At 38.4% G+C, this 15,717-nt stretch overlaps 2 non-coding genes across 2 annotated transcripts; both read left to right on the plus strand.

Moving 5' to 3' along the window:
- Window positions 1–1,479: 1,479 nt before the first annotated feature.
- LOC145557092 (small nucleolar RNA R71) lies at window positions 1,480–1,585 on the plus strand. The gene has a single exon (XR_014092166.1). It is a non-coding gene; the product is annotated as a small nucleolar RNA R71 (small nucleolar RNA).
- Window positions 1,586–13,915: 12,330 nt separating this feature from the next.
- LOC145557142 (small nucleolar RNA R71) lies at window positions 13,916–14,022 on the plus strand. The gene has a single exon (XR_014092198.1). It is a non-coding gene; the product is annotated as a small nucleolar RNA R71 (small nucleolar RNA).
- Window positions 14,023–15,717: the final 1,695 nt, after the last annotated feature.

Raw genomic sequence — 15,717 nt, forward strand, 5'->3', positions numbered from 1 at the left:
CCGTCTCACACTCCCTTCTCCCACTCAAAAGATCTTTCAAAAATTTTGAATAGTGGGGCATTTTCTTCATAGCATCAACAAAAGGGACGGAGATATGCAAATTCTTAATGACTTCCAAAAACTTCCCAAATTGGGCATCAAGTTTAGCTCTCACAAATCGTTGTGGAAAGGGTAGCTTCTCCTCTCTAGGTTGGCGACTTAGGGGCAAGGGGGTGGCTTCTTTTTCCTTGGGCACCTCAACATGTTTTTCCTTTTCAACACTCAATGGCTCATTGGGTTTTTCACCCTCATTCTCTAACTCCACCTCTTCTTGGGGTTCTTCCTCAATTAAAGGGTCACTCCCTACTACCTTCCCACTCCTTGTTGTCACGGCATACAAAGGTTTTGGGTTGACTCCTTGACTTGGGATGTGAGAAGAAAAAGAAGGGGATGAATTAGATGCAAGTTGAGCAATTTGGGTCTCAAGCATTTTCATATGAGCATTGGTTCGTTTTTAAGCCTCTTCATGTTTCTTTTGATCTTCCTCACGCATTTTTAAAAGAGCATCTAATTTAGCCATCACGGGATCTATTGGAGGGGCTTCAAGTTTAAGAGGTTGTTGAGGTGGAGGAAGTTGGGGTTGATGGAAACCCGGAGGCCTATTAGTTTGGGCATAGTTAGAAACAAATTGGCCCCTATTGCCTCCGGTGCCTTGGTTAGGAACATTGCTTTGTTGATTATTTCCCATGTTACCTTGGTCACCAAAATTTTGATTTTGATGGTCATGGTATCGGGAATTAGGTTGTTGGTTTTGATTACCATACCCCCTTTGGTTAGAGTAGCCTCTTCCATTGAAATTGGAAGGACCTCCCCCACCATGGCATTGGTTATCATAACCATCACCACTTTGGTTCCAACCACGGTTTCCACCTTGATTCCAATTCCCCATTTGATTGGAGTTTGGCCTCAAGTTTCCTACATTTCCCATTCTAGGAGCAAAAATTTATAGCATTGACATTTTCCATATTACCATCATGTTCATGGGAAGGGGGTTGAACTTCACAAGCATATACACAATGAGAAGTATCATGATCATAGGTTTCACAATTAGAACAAAACATGCATCCTTGGGGCATTGTATTGTAAGAAGAGGGGGAGGAAGTATCCATACCATTGCCTCCCTTGGTTGAAGGGGAGGTATTACCATGAGGGTTGGACCTTTCTTTCATCAATTCATCCATTTGCTTGGTCATTTTGGAGATTTGGGTAGAAAGGTTGTTGATTGTGTTGGCTTGCTCCAATGCAGAAACACCCTTGCTAGAAGTAGCATCCCTTTCTCCTTCGTACCAATCATCATAGTGCTTTGCGGCCTCCTCTATAATACTCTCCACTTCATGCACTCCTTTGTTCATGATTGGACCACCGGCCGGGGCGTCTAGGCTTGTTCTTCCTTGAGGTGTGAGACCTCCATAGAAAGTGTGATTGAGTTGATACTTGGGTATCCCATGGTGTGGGCATTGACGTTGAAGCTCTTTGTATCATTCCCATGCCGCACTTAGAGACTCACCACTCTTTTGGCGAAAACCTTGAATCAAAGACCGAGCCTCGGCTGTCTTCCTATGGTTATAAAACCTCCTCAAGAAAGTCGTAGTCACTTGGTCCCATGTTGTGAGAGAATTAGGGGGCACCTCCTTCTCTAGCCATTCTAGACCTCTCCCAATTAGCGAAAATGGAAAAATTTTGAGGCGAATGTATTCTTGAGTCACTCCATTGGCCTTTATTGTGTCACAATATTTCTCAAACTCTTTTAGGTGCTCATGAGGACTCTCAAACTTTCTACCCGAGAATTGTTTCCTCTCAATCAAGGCAATCAAATTAGGCTTGATCTCGAAATTGTTGGCTTGAGTAGTAGGAGTTAGGATCCCACTTTGCGCTCTAAAAGCTTCGGGGGCCCCAAGACGACTCAAAGGCGTATTCTCTTTCATTTTAGAACCTTCTTTACTCTCAAACTTATAGGTTGAGAAAGGGTTGATTTCTGAACTCGAAGATGATTTAAGGCTATATAATTCTTCGCTTGAGGGTGAAGAGGGTGGAGTATCTTCTAATTCTCTTACTCCTCTCGTTGGAGTGTGGGAATTTCTACTCCTTTCTCTTGCTTCTCTTCGAAGTAGGGACAAAGACCTCTCTAGCTCTGGATCGATGGGAATCAAAGATCTTGAGCGGGTTTGTCCTCTGTTCATACAACAAAGCTAAGAAGAACGTAAGCACTGACAAGTAACAAAAGTAGCAAACACTAACAAATAAAGATGAGATAGTCTCAAACAAGCAATGAAATAGCGATGGAAACCGCCTCCCCGGCAACGGCGCCAATTTGACAAGGCAATAATCGTGTCGTTGAGCGACTACACCTAAATCAAATGAATTTATAACGCTCTACTGACCTAATACGTGTATAGGGTAAATAGAGGGGTCGAACCACAGGGAGAAATGCTTAAGCACTGCATTCATTACCTAAGGTCTAAGCTATCTCGGAATAAGAAGTGTGAATAACTAAAAGGTTAAACTAAGAACGAAATGGATTAAAATTAATATAGCTAGGCACCAAGGGAAATGGGTAGGTGAAGTTCACGCTTGATCATGCAATAACAAAGTAGCATATCAATGGTAAACTAAACATGCATGAATACCGAAGTAAAGGGGTCCAATCTAACCGCCTTCTGGGGTTAATTGGTTTTTCCTAACATAGCCTCTATGTTTCCACATGAGAACCATATATTAGAAGGTGCAAACAAAGAATTATCAATAGTAATGAATCTCAACTAAGTCAACTTCCGTTACTTTTTAGTAAAGACTCATCTTTGATCAACTAACAATGTGCACTTGCAAGAAAGACCAAATAATATCAAGCATGCAAAGACTTTAATCACCATTAACATAACCCCGACATTATAAGCATGAACAATTAGCAACTACACCATCCCCACACCCTTGGCTAGGTGACAACTCACAAATCATATTGAAAACAATATCAATCATCAAATCAATAAGCATCAACATGATTAATAAGCAAAGAAGAAAAATCAAAGCAAATAAGCAAAATCAAAAACAAAGGTAAATAGAAAGAGTAAGAGATTGCTCATTAATTGAAGATGAAGGTCTACAAAGGATTGAACAAAACTCCTTCAAAATATAAGTTCATCAATGAAGAAAACCACACTTTCTCTCTCTATCAATGAAGACTAATAGTGTTTCTCTCTCTAGATTAAGCTAAAAATGTATAAAAATTAAAACTAAGTTAATCTAATCTTCAAAACGTTCTAAGATGGGACTTATATAGTCCGTACAGAGCCAGCTGATAAAAGGAGAGGTCCGACCGAACAAATGGGAAGGTTCGGCCGGACTACAAGGTAAGTTCGGCCGAACCATGGGTAGGTTCGGTCGAACCTCCCTGATCCTGGTCTGGTCGAACTCCTATGGTTCGGCCACTCTTGGAAAACTGCCAAATTTCATCTTGCCCCTGCCTCAACGTTCGGCCGAACCACTGAGCAGGTTCGACCACACCTTGGTTCGGCCACACCTTCAGGAGGTTCGGCCGAACCTCTTCTGAATCATACTTCCTCCAGCTTCCCTTGAGCTTAGCTTCCTCCTCTTGAAAATCCCAATGGTTCCTACAAAGCATAAGCATGAAAATCACAATAAGAACAAAGCGAGAAGACTAAGAAAAGGGAAGATAAAGGAGAAAGAAAAGAGGAAGCAAAACTAAGTAAAAATGCTTAGAAAAAGGGCCAAACAAGTGCCAATGAGGGGAGAATCCTTAGAGAAAAAGGATAAAAGAGTGGCATAAATGCCACTCATCATTGAGCATATAATCCCAATTAGAGTGTAGAGTCTATTACTCTTCTTGGGTTTATCGATTACTTGCAAAGAAAAGTGTTTCTTCGTTTCCTCGCTAGCTAGAGGCAGTGGAATCTTATTCGCTTCCATGAGATCTTGAATGAGGTTTCGAAACCTGTAACATTCATTCGTGGTATGACCATTCCCTCGATGGTACTTGCAGTGGGATTTGGAATCCCATTTTGAAGATCGCTTTACTGGTGTGGGATCCTCAGTTGGGCCAATAGGTTTGATTAATCCTTGATCATGGAGACGATCAAAGATGGCATTATAGGTCATTCCCATGGGTGTGAACTCTTTCCTAGGTTTATTTTTCGAGGGTGGAACCTCGTCATACTTTTTTTGAAGTTTCTTCACAACTTCGAGGGCTTCACGTAGCAAGTTTGATCCTTTCAACATGGATAGTGTAAGCAATTGTATGTCCTCTTTACTTGCTAATTCTGGAAGGTTATCCACGTCATCGAAAAAGATCTCCTCCTCTTCTTCGATAGCATGGATTTCTTAGATAGGTTAGATGAGAGATTAGGGATCAACCTCGTTTACCTCATCAGAGATGGCCAAGGAGTGAGCGAGAGGCGCATTATCAGTACTTGGCTTCTTACTGGCAGGAGGCAATGGTAGCTTTTTATTGTCAATTAAGTCTTGGATAGCTTCCTTAAGCTTCTAACAGTTCTTGGTAAGATGGCCCCTACCTTGGTGATACTTGCAATGTGCATTGGAGTTCCACCTAGCCATCCTCTTCTTGACTGGTGGGTCCTCAAATGGTCTAATAGGAGTTATAAGACCTTTTGCATTAAATCGGTCAAATGCGGTATCATAACTCATACCAATAGGAGTAAAGTTCCTCCTAAATGGTTGCTTTTGTCCTTGATTATTCATAGCAAGGACTTCACTTAAGTTAAAGGTACTAACATTATTTGAGTGGGTGGTTTTGGAAGAAGAAGGATTATCGTTCTTCTTGCCTTTCCAGCCACTGTTAGAGTTATTGTTAGCAGCTTTCAACTTAGCCAGGCCGTCTTCAATATTAATTCCAATGTCATAGACGGCATTTAAGGTATGGAGATTATTCTGGTATTTGAGATGCTTGGAGTACTTTACTTGAATTTTTTTATGAATAACCTTACGAACTCTTTATCACTTGGCACCTCAATCATCTTAGCTGAGGTTTCTCTCCATTTGTTAAAGAAAGAGGTGAAACCTTCATTCTCTTTCTGCTTTAGGATTTCAAGTTCCCTATAGTCTGTCTCAACTTGAATATTGCATTTGTATCTATCAATGAAAGCATTTACTATGGACTCCCAAGTAGAGGTTCTTTCTTTATCAAGTGAAAAAAACCATTGTTGGCAAACGATTTCGAGAGATAGTGAGAACAAAGAGGGAAATACCTTCTTGTCGATACACTTAATACTCATTATTGTTTCGAAGGCTCTTAAATGAAAGTAAGGGTTGTCAGCTTGATTTTAATACTCATTATCCTGGCAGGATGACTATGGGGTGTTATCAAGCTGTTTTATGGTGATGCTGGTGGTGGTGTATTCTTTGTTGTTGTTTTGGTGTGGTGGAAGTTGGTTGTCATGGGTGAGTCATGGTTATTCTAGCTTGCTTGGTGTGTAGTAAGTTGAGGCCCTATTTTTAGTGTTGCCTCCTAGTATGAGGTACTAGTTGATGGCCTGGATTGTATGGTGGGTGATATTCCTATTGCTACCTTGTTTGCTGGTTCTTCCAGGACTCCTTCTTTTGCCTCTTCCATTGTGCTAGCTGTTGATTTACTTTATCGTGACATCTTGTGCTTCTCTGTCTTGCTTGAGCTTCCTTATGTTTGTGATGCTGGTTGATGGTTCATGGATGCGATCTTTTGTCCTGGATTGTACTGCGTGCATGTTGTTGTTCTGTCCTGGTAGGCTGACTGGGGGATTTTTATCAAGCTGTGTTTTATGATGATGCAGGTGGATGGTGTATGCTTTCAAGCTAAGCCAATGCTTTTTATACTCACCTTATTTGTAATCTTTGGATGTTTGGGTTTATTACCCACTTTTGGTTGTAGCTTCGGTTTCCTCTCCCTTTGTTAGTTAGAGGTTCCGTAGTTGTCGTCTTTATATTGCCTTCGGGCTTTGGTTTTGTTGCTTCTTTGGCCCAAAGGGCATGTACTGAACTTTCATTTCTTGTAGTTGCTACTTTTATGGGTAGTAACTCTTTACTTTTGGTAATAAAATTCTTTATTTACCAAAAAAAAAAAAAAATCGGGATATCGTTGGCATTGAACTTCTGCGGAAGAACATCCTTGTCCACCGAGACCCCTTGTGAGCTAATCCCTTAAAACTTGTAGTCACTAGACAGTTTGCTCAGACTCTCTTTCATGAGATCCATCTGTTGTTGTTTCACAAGATCATCAATTTTGAGGGTTAGAATCTTTAATTCCTCAGTCACAGTAATCAGTTGGTTGCTTAGCTCATTGACTTCCTCTTGTGTTTCCATTATTGTCTTATCTTTCCTCTAACGAGCAATGGGTTTGTCGAAAAGTTGGACATGGATAAAAAGGTTGTCTTTGATCAAACGCCCTTCCTTTCTTGACCACGCGCTGAAAATTAAACCATTTTTGTTTTAATTATTTGACTCAAATTGACCTTGACTTTACGATTTGAAAGAGAAAAAGCAAAAAAAAAAAAAAAAGGTGCATATTTTTTGGAGTTAAGTATAGGGTTCAAACAAGTTGCTTTATTTGGAGGATTAATATCCGACTTACCCCCTAAAAAAAATGACGGAAAGTACGCGCGTACAAGACTCCCTTAGACATGGTCAAAATGTACATTAGTGTGTGCTTTATATGGTGAGTGTAAGTGACATGCTTTGACTCTTGTGTTAGACCATGGGACTTAGTGCTTAGACTCGATTAATGACTTGACAAGGTATAATTACCAGTAAAAATTAACTAAATCAACTACAAAAACTGCTCAATTAGACTTAAAGTGATAACTAGAGCGATAAACCGAACTGTCGCCAAAACGACAGGACTAGCACCTCTCTTTGTAGTGTAGCGCCAGACGACAGGACTGTCGCCAGGCGCTACGCTCCACAGAGTGGCTCTGCAGTTCAAATCTTGGCGCCAATGCTGGAACGTCGATCTGGAACTGCTTTCGGTATTATTACTCTACAGGGTATGCTTAAATTCGTACTAAGTCAATTCGGATTAAATTATTAAACTTTATTTACTCAAATTAATTAATTAATTAGGCAAAATTCTTTTAGTCATAAATCAATTTATTTAATCTTAGCACAAGTCAAACAAACGGTTAGGAAAAACACATAGATTATGCACAACCAATAATGCACAATTAGTCAAGTAGGCACAACATGATGCAATGAGTTTGCAACCTAACCATGGCTCTAGTTCTCTAAAGTTCGGGATATGGGTTAGTCAATAGAGGGTCCACGGTTAATTATCCGAAAACACCGCACGGAAGCCTAACTGTGAAGGGTTGGCGCGAGTGGATGGGACACCGCGATTTTAGAAAAAGTCGCTTCCATGGTTTGGTGACTTCAACATTCTCAGATGTACCCTTTGTTGCTCAGAGCGTTCAATCAGGTAGATGAAGCATGAATTCCCAGAGGGTTATGTCCATATGTAGAACACATATGGGTTTCAGAAAAGTGAGAAAAACTCAATCAGGAAGTAGGATCGAGCAAACAGTGCTAAAAACTGGTCAAAATTAGAACGCATATTTTTAGCTCGGTATTGGAAGAACTTGGCACCAGCAAACAGAGTCCAGCGCCACCTTTTGGCTTTAGCGCCTGGCGACAGAAGTTGTCGCCTGGCGCTAACGTCAAAAAGTTGGCGCTAGTCTTTGTTCGCTGACGCTAGTTCCTACATGCCTCAACAGCTTTCTGTGCTTGATAAAATTTTCATGTTTCGCGCAGCATTATTTTGATCCTAGTTGTAAAAGATATTCCTCAAATTTCCTACGCGTAAAAATCCTATGTTTTAACTCATTAAGGATGGTCTTTCCAATGAGATCTTTTTTATGCATATGACAATAATGTTAATCAACATTACGCACATGAATTACTTAGAACTTTTCGAGTCTCATCAACTCATTCTAAATCATTGCCGAAATAAATTTCAGGAATCAAAATAGAAATCCTCCCCAACGGAGTCGCAAAAAACTGTAGGGAATATTTCAGGCATTATCCCTAGGTTGAACGCCACTGAGACCATACACTAAAGTACGATGGCGTCCAAAGGGAAAGAACATAGAGCAAAAGAGTCGCCAAAAAGTATTAGGAACTTGTAAACCGTTCACGAGGTGAAGGTTACACCCCTTAACGATCTAGGAGATCGTCAACTCCAATAGGTCTGGAACCATGACTAGTAGTTCGGGGATGAAGGTAAAAATCCAACCTAAAAGAGATTGAACCTGCCCTAATAATAGGCCTCTACTTTATTCTGATTGTATTCATGTGCGCTTTCTGACTAACATGCAATCAATAGGATTAACCCTAAACCTGTTTATCTATGTTGGTTGAATATTAATGCACAAATAAAACTATGATTGGCGATCACTTGAATTATAATCAAATTAACCCTAAACAAGATTATTAATTATCTTATTAAGCGTGATTACAAGTACCAATTCCTTTTAAACATGCATAAAAGGCGTGATCAAGCAATAACAATAAAATATAATCAAGCAACATAATAAATAATCATAAAAATTATAATAATTATCATGATCATATTAAAGCATAATACTAAGATCCTAGGCATGATACTAACAAGATTAATAACAAACCCTAGCATGTCACTAAGCAATAAAAATCAAATATTTAACCCTAACATGATACTAACATGAATATTAGGAAAGAATATAAAAGGCATCATACTTTTAATCATACTTTGATATTAGCATTTTTTAGTTGTTACCCTAAACATGATGCTAGGAAGATCAAAACACCCTAACATGACGCTAGGAATCATAATAACAACCTAAGCATGATTTCTATATCAATAAAAACCATTAAAGCACTTACTTGGATGCCTCGTATTTTTTTTTTAATAACAAAATACACACGTTAGTAACTTCAAGGAAAATAATAAATTAAAACAATTAAATTTAATAATTAAAATAGAGATTTGAGACCAAACCCTCAGAAATATCAAACCTTTCACGTCTAGGGTGAAGGCAACTTCGAACTATGCTAGGTGTTTCTAAGTCTTGTGAATGCGGAATTTTGTATGTAAAAAGGGTTGGTTTAGAAAAAAATAAAGAAAGCTTTAGCTTCGAGAGAGAAGAGAATTAGAGAATTCTTGAGAATTGATGATAATTGATGATTGTTAATGTTGATGAAAAACGAAGTTTTTAGGAGGCTATTTATAAAGAAAATCAGCCAAAAAGATAGAAAAACAAACTAGAGTTTCAACGTGAAAAAACGAAGTTAGCGCCAGACGCTGACATTAGCGCCAGGCTTAGCGCCTGGCGCTAATGTCTAGCATTAGGCGCTATTTAATTTTTTACGCGTTTTCTAAATTCAAATAAAATTTATCCGTACAGGAGGATAAAATCGTATTTTCCTCAAAAACACCCTTATATTCAGGTTAAAATTCCAAAAACTCAACAAAAGTCAATTTATCAATGCTAATTGAATTAGGAATGAAAAGAACCTTCTAGAAGAATCTAGAAGACTAAAACCACTCCTAATTGCATTAGGAATGATAAATCCATATTAGGCCCTCATCTAGATCATTAGGCCGCATATAAGGCTCAAACTGGGCCCAATTTAGTAATTTGGCCATAACTTCCTCATTAATCATAATTGGGCTTATAATATATCATTGGAAAGATCTTTTCAAGCCCCATCCAACTACACCATTATTGGACCCTTGCTATGAACCAACAAAACTGCATTGGCTGTTTTCTTAAAATAGGTTTTCAAAAACAGAGAGAAAAGAAAAGAAATTAAAACTATCCGCAACACTAGACTTTCCACACTTTCACTTCATTCAATTATGATTCGACGTGAAAGGTACTCATCACCGGGTTTGGTTTTTTGGGGAGACACAAATGGGTGTCTACACTACCAAAGTCAAACAATCTTAAATTTACACAATCACCACCAATTCAAATCAACAATTGCTTCCCAATCAATCATCAATCACAATGTAACCAAAAACCAATGCTCATCAAGCCAATATCATGCTACCAAACTACCAAAAATCCGACTTCACCAATTCTCAACAAATATGCTCAAATTAGCTACAAAAACATCAAACAACACAATGTGAGGCAATAACAATCAACAAACAACATAAAAAATCATAAAAATTCAATATCAATCATCAAAATCACCAAAATTCATACTACTACTATTCACAACCATGAACCATCTAATACTTGCAACTATATGATATAATAATGCAATTAAGAGTAAAAGAAGATGATTATACAATACAAGGAGCAAGATTGAACAAGTTTTGGCCACCAATTCTCTCAAAATCAAAAAACCCCAAATTGCTGCAACAATAGATGAGAGAGATTGGAGATTTAAATGGATGGAAGTAGTGTATTCTTTGTTGAAAATGATGAAAATGTAGGAAGATTTGATAATTTTTTATGAAAATTTTGTTGATTATGTGATGAAATTTGATAAGAGTGAATTAGGGTTTGTGCGGTTTATGAGTGAATGTGAAAAAGTGCGCTCGAGTGTGATAGGGAAGAAGGAGAAATGAGGAAAAGAAAGGGGAAAGAAGAAGATAATGCACGGCTGCTGCAAGGGTGAGCACCCACGCGGCCGCGCCCTCCCCTGGAGCGCCCACGACAGTTAGGATTTCATTCTTCTTGCTTCTTTGGTGCATTTACGTGTGGGCTCTTCGCTCAATATAATCTCGGGGCTATTGAACCCACCAAATATGGCAGTTCCTAAACATGTTGACAGTGGGCTCAACATCCCAAAATAATGCTAGCACCACAATGAACCCACCAAGTTCAAACTTACTTTAAATTTTAGCACAATTTTCCCTATCTTACCTCACTAAAATTTCTTACCCTTTACCTCAAAATTCGATAAAATCGAACATAATAACATCAAAAATCGCAAAACACCTTTCCATTGCTCGTTCTCATTTGAATTAATCCATTTCCATGAATTCACCCTATAAATCCAAAAGAAAAATAAGTGAAAGAAAGGAAAATAAAAGAAAGAAAATTAAGAAAATAGAAATCAAAAGAAAAAGTTAGGAATCTCCGGGTTGCCTCCCGGGAAGCGCTTGCTTATGGTCCTAAGCTCGACCCTTCCTACAAATCATGGAGGTTCAAAGGACACCACCTTATTCAAAATAGGGGTGTTCAAAAATATCCGGTCCGATATATCCGATCCGAAAATCCGATGATCCGATCCGAAATTTCGGATATCCGATCCGGTTTTTAAGGTTTCGGATATTTCAGATCGGATATCCGAAAAACATTCGGATTTTCGGATCGAATTTTGTCCGAAAATAACTACCCGATCTGTAAACCCGACTATCCGATCCGAATATCCGACTATCCAATCCGAATATCCGGATATCATATTCGAAAATTCGGATATCCGAAAATTTCGGATCGGATTCGGATCGCAATTTCTCCGATCCGAAAATTTCGGATATTCGAATTTTCGGATTATTCGAATTTTCGGATCGGATATCTAAAATTGAACATCCCAAATTCAAAGTGGTGGAAGGTATAAATTTCTCTTCAATTTTTAGTAACTCTTCATTGTTGCTTGATGAAACTTCATTTGCTTGAACTTCAAAAACAACTTTCTCATGCTTCCACTTAAATCTCATTCGCTTCTTCTTAGAAGCCCTTGCCTTCTTCTTGGCCTTGTTCCTTCTTGTAGACGGTTTAACACCATCCACTTCCTTGGAACCATCCTCCTCCTCTTCAGAACAAAGCTCAAACCAATGCAGAATGTCAATAACCTCTTCGTCCATAGCCTTCGAAAGCTTCTTTTTCTCTTCACTAACTTTCATGCAATCAAAACTCACAAGCACATTATCAAAAATCTCATGAACACCGTTAGTTGAAGAATTAATCACACACACATTATCCAATGAACGAAGGGTATTATCATTCATAATTCCTTTCACAAAAGACAAGGATCCATGCATCGGTTTTAACTTAAAACTTTCTTTTTCATTACCAACTCCCAAAGTGATACGGCCTCCCCTAACATCTATTAAAGCTCCCGAGGTAGCTAAGAACGGTCTCCCTAGAATAATTGGGATGTGGTCATCCTCTTTGATTTCTAGCACAATAAAATCTACGGGAATTGTGAAACCACCTAACTTAAGGGGAACATCCTCAACTCTTCCTTTTGGGAACTTAATGGGTCTATCGGCCAATTTCAAGGTCATGTTCGTAGGAAGATTTTCTCCTAGATTAAGATTCTTAAACACCGAGTAAGGCATAATGCTAACACTAGTACCTAAGTCACACAATGCATTGTCAAACAACTTACTCTTGATTTTGCAAGGAATGGAGAAATTACCCGGATCTTTCATCTTCTTTGGTAGGTCATTGTGAATCAAGACACTAAAACACTCACTAAGCTCTACCAAATCTATCTCATTGCACTCTCTCTTGCCACTCAAGATATCCTTAAGGAATTTGGAATATCTAGGCATTTGGGTCATAGCTTCGGTAAGAGGGATAGAAAGATAGACCTCCCTTAACATGTCAGGGAATCTCCCAAATTATTCATCTAGTTTGTTCCACATAAACTTTTGGGGACATGGAAGGTCGGATTTTCTCACTTCCTCTTTCACTCTCTCAACACTCTTCTTTTTCTCATGGACTTCCTCTTTACTAACACTCTTTGACACATCTTTCTCTTTTTCCTCACTTGAATCACTCTTCTTCTCATCCTCCTGACTATTCCTAGAAACTCTCTCTTCAAGCACTTTTCCACTCCTTGTGCTGATAGAATAAACGAGTTTCTTAAGATCAACTACTTGAGAAGGTAATGAAGAGGGGCTAGCACAATCTTTCAAAGTTTAGCTAGTTGAGTGATTTGGGTTTCAAGCATCTTGTTGTGTGTCATCATCTCATTAAACTTGTTATCACTCACCGACATGTAAGTGTTTAAAATCTTGGTTTGGTTCTCGATGATCTCCTCTAAGGTAGTCTTGGAAGATGGGGGTTGAGCATAAGAATTATCACCATCGCCTTGAGGTCTTGGAGCAAATCCGAGTGGGGGTCCCCTTTGGTTGTTGTTTTGAAAATTTCCCCTATTTTGATTGTTCCAATTACCTCGGCCTTGATTGTTGCCAAAATTTTGGTGTTGGCCACCAAAACCATGAGATTGGCCTTGATTTCCATACCCTTGGCTTTGGTTTTAGTTACTATAACCTTGATTGTTATAGTTACCACGGAAACCTTGATTTCCTTGGTTCCTATAACCACCATTGTTGCAGTTATCAAAACTACCTTGTTGGTGATGAATATTCCTATTCTCGAAATTCCTTGGACCATCAAATCTTTATCCATTGTTATTATTGGGAACAAAATTCACTTGCTCACAATCATTGTTTTCAACATCATCACAATTTTCAAAAGCATTTGGAAAATTAGAAGAGTCGTGGTCATAAGACCCACAAACATCACAAAAGACACAACCACTTGGCATATTACTTGAGGTAGAAAGAGGAGTAGAGTTAGAAGGTGTACCTCTCCCTTTTATGTAGGAGGGAAGACTTGGTGCAAACAAAGAGGCACTCTCTATCTTGGCTTTTATCAATTTCATCTCGTTCCCTAAGTTTGAGATTTAGGAACACAAGTTATTGATTGCATTGAGATGATCACCGAATAAACCGTTGAGCCACTCTTGCTTATAGACTCTCTCTCTCTCCCTCTTGCCAATCCATGTAGTGATAAAATACATCCTTAATTATGTCTACAACCTCTTCTTGGGTCTTGTTCATAATCGGGCCTCCGGCTCCGACATCAAGATACGACTTCCCTTGGGGGATCAATCCTCCATAGAAAATTTGTATGATTTGGTAAGTCGGAATTCCATATGATGAGGACATTCTCGTTGAAACTCCTTGTATCTTTCACATGCCTCATACAAACTCTCACTAGGATTTTTCTTGAAACTTGGGATTAGAGTTCTTACCTTGGTGGTCTTCTTTTGAGGATAGAAACGGGAAGAAACTCCTTAGTGACCTCATCCCATGTTCTCATGGAATTAGGTTTTACTTCCTTGTCTAACCATTCCAAAGCCCTTCCGATTGGGGAAAATGGAAATAGCTTGAGCCTTATGAATTATTGAGAAACTCCATTGACATTAATGGTATTATAATACTTCTCAAACTCTTTGAGATGGTTTAGCGGGCTTTCATGCTTGGCACCACTAAATTGCCTTTGTTCAATCATTGTTATCATTGTCGGCCTTATCTCAAAGTCATTGGCAGAAGTTGTTGGTGGAGATATGCCACTCTTAAATCTATAAGCACCAGGAGTTCCCAAATCCTTCAAAGCAACTCTTGGATTAGCTCCCATGCTTCCTCGATCCTCCTCTTCTCTTTCTTGATGAATTAACTCTCTTGGAGAGCTTGGACTTGAAGAACGATTAGCAATCCTTATCCTTGTTATTGTTCCCTCAATTTCCGGATCCAATGGCACTAGAGTCCTTCCTCTTATCCTACGCATACAAAAACTTAAATCAAATATCAATAGCACAGCTACAAATCCAGCCTAAGGAGAAAAATCTTTTTGTATTTTTTAAATTAGGTGAAATAGATTCTATAACAATAGCAAACAACTATGCCATTCCCTGAAAATAGCGCCGTTTTTGAACAAGGATTGAGACTAGGTAATTGGACTAATCTTCCCTAGGCCAAATAAAATTTGTAATCACTCAACACACCCTTATAACTAGCATAGGAGTAAGTCGAGGGTCGAACCACTAGGAATAGGAGGTGAATGCTAATGCTAAAGCTAAGCTATTTCGAAGTAATGAAGTAAGGTGTGTATATTCTAAGACAATCAAACAATCAAGATGAAATAAAATATATCAAACACTAGGGTTTAAGATCCACATATACTTGCAATGGATACAACTAATCGGGATTGGAATTAACTAAGTGGAGTGTTGCAAGGGAAAATCAATTAAGCAATCAAGAGAATATGGTAGGCTAATCTCCTAGAGGTCAAACTAGCGCCAACTACGAGAGACTCTAGCTATGAACTTCGTAAACCAAGTCAATCGACAAATTCAAGCCACAAATCAATTGTTTTTATCAATGTGAACTTGCAATGAAATCTAGTGCAACTATCAAAGTTATCTAGTCTTCAACTAATAACACACATGCACTTAATCAATTAACCAATTTAATCACTACATCAATTCCATCAATTTCTTCCAATTAGCATCAATCCATTACTCATATATGCTTCACCATTCCCCTAGTAAGAAAACTACTCACAATCCATGGAAATCAAGATCAAAACTAAGCTAAACAACAAATTCATCATCATCATATTATTCAAACAAATTCAATCACAAATTCAATCAAACTTGATCAATCAACAAAACAATTGAAATCAAAAGCTAAAGATTACATTAAAGTAAAGAAATCCTTACAAACTTGCTTTAAATCAATGGAGAAAATGCTTAGAATCATCAATCAAGAACTTCTCTCTATACAGCCTAGAGTTTATCTCTCTACAAATTGATCTAAAATTTCTATTCTAATTCTCTTCTAAAAGAACTTCAAAACTTACTCTAAAAATAGAAGGAAAGTCTATATATAGTAAAAGTAACAAAGAGAAATTAGTTAGATCGTCCAAAATAGACCTGTACAGGCGCGGC

The sequence above is a fragment of the Chenopodium album genome, chromosome 8 (genome assembly GCF_948465745.1).
Source record: "Chenopodium album chromosome 8, dcCheAlbu1.1, whole genome shotgun sequence".
NCBI lineage: Eukaryota > Viridiplantae > Streptophyta > Magnoliopsida > Caryophyllales > Amaranthaceae > Chenopodium > Chenopodium album.